Source organism: Chenopodium album, chromosome 4, assembly GCF_948465745.1.
Source record: "Chenopodium album chromosome 4, dcCheAlbu1.1, whole genome shotgun sequence".
NCBI lineage: Eukaryota > Viridiplantae > Streptophyta > Magnoliopsida > Caryophyllales > Amaranthaceae > Chenopodium > Chenopodium album.
Genome location: NC_137837.1, coordinates 13,319,651 through 13,326,157, shown reverse-complemented (window position 1 = coordinate 13,326,157; position 6,507 = coordinate 13,319,651). Strand labels below are relative to the sequence as shown.

At 36.6% G+C, this 6,507-nt stretch overlaps 1 non-coding gene across 1 annotated transcript; it reads left to right on the top strand.

Annotated features, from left to right (window-relative positions):
• Positions 1 to 208: 208 nt before the first annotated feature.
• Positions 209 to 315, top strand: LOC145629772 (small nucleolar RNA R71). Its single transcript, XR_014111919.1, has one exon. It is a non-coding gene; the product is annotated as a small nucleolar RNA R71 (small nucleolar RNA).
• Positions 316 to 6,507: the final 6,192 nt, after the last annotated feature.

The following is a 6,507-nucleotide window of genomic DNA, read 5'->3' as shown; positions in this document are numbered from 1 at the left end:
GGATACGGAGTCAATACTATGCTTCCCCTTGTTAGCAAAGCCTCTAGGATTCCCATATTGGAAATTATGTATCGCCATATCTTCAATAACCTAACCTGCATCATCAACATTAAGATTCATAAACCTCCCACTAGCTGCAGAATCTAAAATTATACTAGATGAATTTCCAATGCCATTGTAAAAGGCTTAGATTAACTGCCATGGTGCCAGATTAAGGTGGGGGCATTCTCTTTGTAGGTCCTTGAACCTCTCCCAAGCCTCGTATAAAGTTTCATCAGCTTCTTGGGCAAAGTTCTGAATCGCACTCCGTAGTACGGCTGTTCTCTCTGCAGGATAATACTTGTTATAAAAATTCAAAACAAGAGTTTCCCAGTCAGTTATACCAAGTGCAGTTCTATTTAAACCATTAAACCATAATTTGGCTTTTCCAGTTAAAGAGAAAGGAAAGAGAATCTCCCTGATTTGATCTTGTGTGACCCCGGCTTGCCTGATGGTATTACAATACTGACAATAGTCTGCAACGTGAAGGTTCGGGTCTTCACCCTTAGCCCCACTAAATTGCTTCCTCTCTATCATCGTTATAAATTGGGGTTTAATTTCAAATTGTACCCCATCAAGAGCCGGAGTGGGAGTGAGATGTGGAAAATCTGTAAGCTTTGGTTGTGAGTAATCACTAAGCTTCTTTGGAGTCGTCATCTCTGATTCTGGATCTGATGATACCTCTGAATCGCTAGAACCAGTTGGAGGATCTCAGTGATTATTATTATCACTAGAATCCGCCAAAATTTGCTTGTAAAAATTCTTCTGTCTATGGAAGGATCGTTCGATCTCAGGATCGAATGGGACGTACCCTGATCTGGATCGGAACACCTGGGCATAAACAAAAACAAAACTAAAAGCAAATATGAGCCTTGCCTCAAAGAACTAACGTTCTCTGAGACAAAAAGAAATAACCTAGACTACAAAAAAATAATCAGAAATAAAAATAAAACCGTTTCCCCGGCAACGGCGCCAAATTTTTGACAGGGTAAAGTCGTATCCCCTAATCAAAAGTAATTCCTAAATCCTCTAACTAATTTAGATAGGGAAGTAGGGTCGAATCCAAAGAGAAACGAGTCTTTCTATTCCTAATTAATTAAAGTAATCTAAATTATAAAGTAACTAATATGTAAATTTGGATAATAAACTAAACTACGGAGATTAAGAATAAGGAGAAAATAATATATAAAAGGATCTAGGGCATAGGTTCACCAATAAATATATAATATTCCAGGGTAAAACATAATAATCAATCATCAATGCATACATTAATCAGATCATAAAGGGCTTTCGCTACGTATTACAATCACACAATTAATTTACCGGTATTAAATCTCATCTTTCGAATCTCGACTTAACCATTTATAAATAAACCTGCCTAATGAAACTAGACCTAAACATTAATTCTCATCTATCGAATCTCGAATCAATATTGATAAACTCATGCATAAAAGATCTGCGCAAATCTAGTCACAGAACATTAAATCAATCAATAGGAAATTAATCTAGCATTGACAATTAACAACAATAAATTACCCCTTCATATTATTTATGGATCCCCACAAACCCTAGAAATAAAACTACTCACACATAATTAAATCTAAACTAATCAAAGAAATAAAACAAGACATGATCAAAGGAATAAAATAAACAACTAAGATTAAAAGAAGAGAAATCGTTACCAAATAAATCTGGAATTAAGAATAGAGTTGAGAGCAAAGTATAAAAGAGAGAAACTAATCTAAAAGCTAAGTAGAGAGAGAAAATCTAAGAAAATAATTAAGAAAGAGTAAAAGAAGGTCCTAAACTCGTTTTACGGAAAAGTATTTATACTCCGTAAGAAACCTAAACTAAAACAAACTTAAACATCGAAAAATTAACTCCTAACAATAACACGCGCCCGATCGGGCGAGGCACCGCCCGACCGGGCGCGCCTTTTTCCTCTCAAGTACATTTCTCGCGCCCGACCGGGCGCGACTTCGGGCGCCAGCCTTGCTTCCCTCACCCGGCCGGGCGCGCCTCCGGGCGCCAGCCTCTTTGGCCGGGCGGCTCTCTTTGGCCACTATTTGGACTTCGATTGGGCTCTAATTCTTCGGGTCAATCTGGATTTCCTCTTCGGGTCTTAAATACTTAGTCCAAATGCCCCAGTATCACATATACCGAGCCCTTAATCACCGGTTCGATGGCTCTAACCTGCCCTGGGCTACAAAAACTGATCGTGCTTCTCCAATGCTCGTAGTTGCTCCATAATATCTCGGGAAAATGCTCCAAAAGTGCAATTGCCTGCAAAACTCAACCAAAACTACAAAAACACTAGAAAACACCAATTAGTAATAAAAGTGGCTCAAAAGAGCCAAAAACACTACTAATTATGACCAAGGGACGGGGGTAAAATACTATATAAATTGGACATATCAATTATACAATAACAACATGAAATAAATATACATATCAAAAGTAACATCAATAATATATTTGATTAACAATAATATGTAAGTACACCAAAATACATAAAGATAACACTCACAAATAATACTACGTACTAATTATAATTAATGTAAATATATTTATTAAAAAAAAAATAACTAAATATTATTCATAATAACTAAACTCAAGATCACTAATTAATTCGGTGTGTGTACACCCACTCCGACAATACTAGATGCTATCAAATGTCACGAAAAAAGCCAACATGTCGCGAATTTCATCAATATCTTTGCTTGTTAACGGGTCTTCCATTTGAATCTTGCAAACCTTTGGAAAAAAAAATAAAGAAAAAACCAAACATTATACATCATTCATATTACATAAAATTCAAACCAAATGTATGTCTAATATTTCAAAGGCCACATATATGGGTTTGTTTCTTTCACAAAATGGCCCAAATAAGGCCTATATGACTTCTACTTTGCTTAATTTCTACATTGTCTATCAAATGAATAATTTCTTTCTCATAGCATGCCGTATTACCTACTCTTAGGTGTCTAAGGTTTGAAATCACATCAAAAGAGGGTTTTACTAAGATTTAGGACGCTTTTTATCCAAATTAGCCCAAATAAGGCCTATATGACTTCTACTTTGCCCATTTTCTACATTTTCTATCAAATGAACTATTTTTTTCTCATAGCATGCCCGTATTACCTACTCTTAGTTGTGTAAGGTTTGAAATCACATCAAAACAGGGTTTTACTAAGATTTAGGACGCTTTTTATCCAAATAAGGCTGATATGACTTATAATTTGCCCATTTTCTACATTTTCTATCAAATGAACTATTTTTTTCTCATAGCATGCCCATATTACCTACTCTTAGGTGTATAAGGTTTGAAATCACATCAAAAGAGGGTTTTACGAAGTTTTAGGGCGCTTTTTATCCAAATTCGCCCAAATAAGGCCTATATGACTTCTACTTTGCCCATTGTCTACATTTTCTATCAAATGAACTATTTTTTCTCATAGAATGCCCATATTACCTAGTATTAGGTGTTTAAGGTTTTAAATCACATCAAAAGAGAACCCAACTAAGTTTAAGGACGATTTTTATCCAAAATCGGACAAATTAAATAAGGCCTATTTGACTTCTACTTTGCACATTTTCTACATTTTTTTCAAATAAATTTTTCTTTCTCATACCATGCTCATATTACCTAATCTTAGGTGTGTAAGGTTTGAAATCACATCAAAAGAGCACCCAACTAAGTTTTAGGACGCTTTTTATCCAAAATCAGACAAATAAAGACTATTTGACTTCTACTTTGCCCATTTTCCACATTTTTTTTCAAATGAACTTTTTATTTCTCTGACCATGCCCATATTTCCTAGTTTTAGGTGTGTAAGGTTTGAAATCACATCAAAAGAGCACTCAACTAAGTTTTAGGACGCTTTTTATCCAAAATCGGCGTACATGACTTATTTACCAAATTCACTAACAATTACGCACCAAGTTCACAAAATTTTACCGAATTGATTAATTTCACCATAATTTTACCCAAACGACTAAAATCACCAACATTTTACTCCCCGGGCTGCTGCTAGGGTTGTTGCTGCTACAGCTGCCTAGTGGCTGCTACAAATCCTACAACTGTCAGGGCTGCTGCTGCTAGAGCTGTCAATTCGGGTAAACAGGTTGGGTTTGAGTCAGGTAAGAGTGGGTCAGGTCAACTCGGGTTGGGTCAATTTGGGTTAATGTCGTAACCTATGCGGGTCGAGTTCGGGTTGGGTCATGCTTGAGTCGGGTCACGTCGGGTCATACATCTTATCGGGTTTTAGTCGGGTTTAGGTCGGGTTAATAACAAGTTAGGTTACATTCGGGTCGGGTAATAATAAGTCGAGTTTAATTCGGGTTTTCGCGGGTTAAAACAAGTTAGGGTAATTCTCGGGTTTGAGTCGGGTTCGATTCAAGTCAATAATTTGCGGGTTAGAATCAGGTTAGGTCATTCTCAGGTTCGAGTCGAATTCGGTTCAAGTCAATAATTTGCGGGTTATAATTAGGTTGGCCATTCTCGGGTTTGAGTCGAGTTTGGTTCAAGTCAATAATCTGCGGGTTATAATCAGGTTGGGTCATTTCCAAGTCGGTCATTCTCAGGCTTAAGTAGGGTTCGGTTCAAGTCAATAATTTGCAGGTTATGTTGGGTCATTTTTTTGGGTCGGTTTGTTAGCAGTTCATGTAATGAAAGTATAACAATATATATGGCAACATACTAGGGAACTATAGCCTATAATTAAGGAAGATAATTATCTCCTTTGACCATACAACAAATATATACTATATTTAACTCTTAAACTTGGGGATAATGCTTCTTTCTTTTGCAGGCCTGGACCGACTTGGTCCCCTAGACAAAATGCTTTGATCAATAATAATAAGGTGGTCTAAATTGAATTAAAGGTTATTTGAAATCGGGTTATGAATAATTTGGGGTGAATTTAGGTCGGGTCAATAACAAGTCATGTTGATTTCGGGTCGACTTAGTAACAAATCAGGTTAATTTTGGGTTGGGTTAGTAATAGGTCAGGTAAAATTCGGGTCAGGTCAATAACAAGTCGGGTTGATTTTGGGTCGGGTCAATAACAAGTCGGGTTGATTTCGGGTCGGGTTTGTAACAGGTCGGGTTGAATTTCGAGTCGGGTTAGTCATAGGTCGGGTTAAATTCGCATCGGGTTAGGAACGGGTCGGGTTGTATTCAGGTTGGGTTAAATTCGGATTTTAACGGGTTAAAATGGGTTTGGGTCAATTCGGTTTAGGTTGGGTTCGATTCGGGTCAATAATTTACGGGTTACATTTGGGTCAGGTCATCTCCAGGTCGGTTCATGTTCGGGTTCGGGTCTCAAATACTCGGGTCTAGGGTTGGTTTCAGGTCGGGTTTGGGTCACAATTTTTTCGGGGTCAGATAGGTTAGTTAATAATTGGGTTCGGGTCAGTTTTTGACAGCTCTAACTGCTGCAGCTGCCTGGGCTACTGCTGCAGTTGCCTGGGCAGCTGCTTGGGTGGTTGCTGCAGCTGAATGGGCAGCTGCTGGGTGGCTTGGACGTTTTTATAATTTGGAAACTGTAGGGAATATTTCAAGTCATCCCACACTTGAGCCCCACTATGATCATATACTTAAGCATAGTGGCGTCCAAAGGGAAGGAAGCTAGAGTAAAAGAGTTGCAAACAAGTTTTAGGAACTTGTAAACCGTTCACAGGGTGAAGGTTACACCCCTTAACGATCCAGGAGATCATTAACTCCAATAGGTATGGAACCATGACTGTAAGTTCAGGGATGAAGGTACAAATCCAACCTAAAAGAGATTAAACTTGCCTTAAAACTAGGCCTCTACTTTATTCTTCTCGTATTCATGTGCGCTTTCTGACTAACATGCAATCAATAGGTTTACCCTAAACTTGTTTAATCTATGTTGGATGAATTTAATGCACAAACAAAACTATTATTGGCGATCACTTGAATCATAATCATATAATCCCTAAACAAGATTATTAATTATCTTATTAAGCGTGATTACAAGTACAAATGCCCTTTAAACATGCATAAAAGGTATGATCAAGCAATAAAAATAATAATATATCATCAAGCAACATAATAATCATAATAACAATTATAATCATATTAATAATAATAATCATCATTAAAATAATCATGTTAAAGCATATTATTATTAGCAAGATCCTAGGCATGATACTAACAAGATTAATAACAAACCCTAGCATTTCATTAAACATCAAAAATCAAAACTTTAACCCTAACATGATACTAACATGATATTAGGAAAGAAATAGGAAACATCATAATAATCATACTTGATATTAGAAATATTAACTAACCCTAAACATAATACTAGGAAGCAATACAACATCCTAACATGATACTAGGAATCAATAGAATTATCTAAGCATGATTTCTATATCAAAAGATCAACTAAACAATTAAAGTACTTATTTCGATGCCTCGTACCTCTTTCTAATAACAAAATA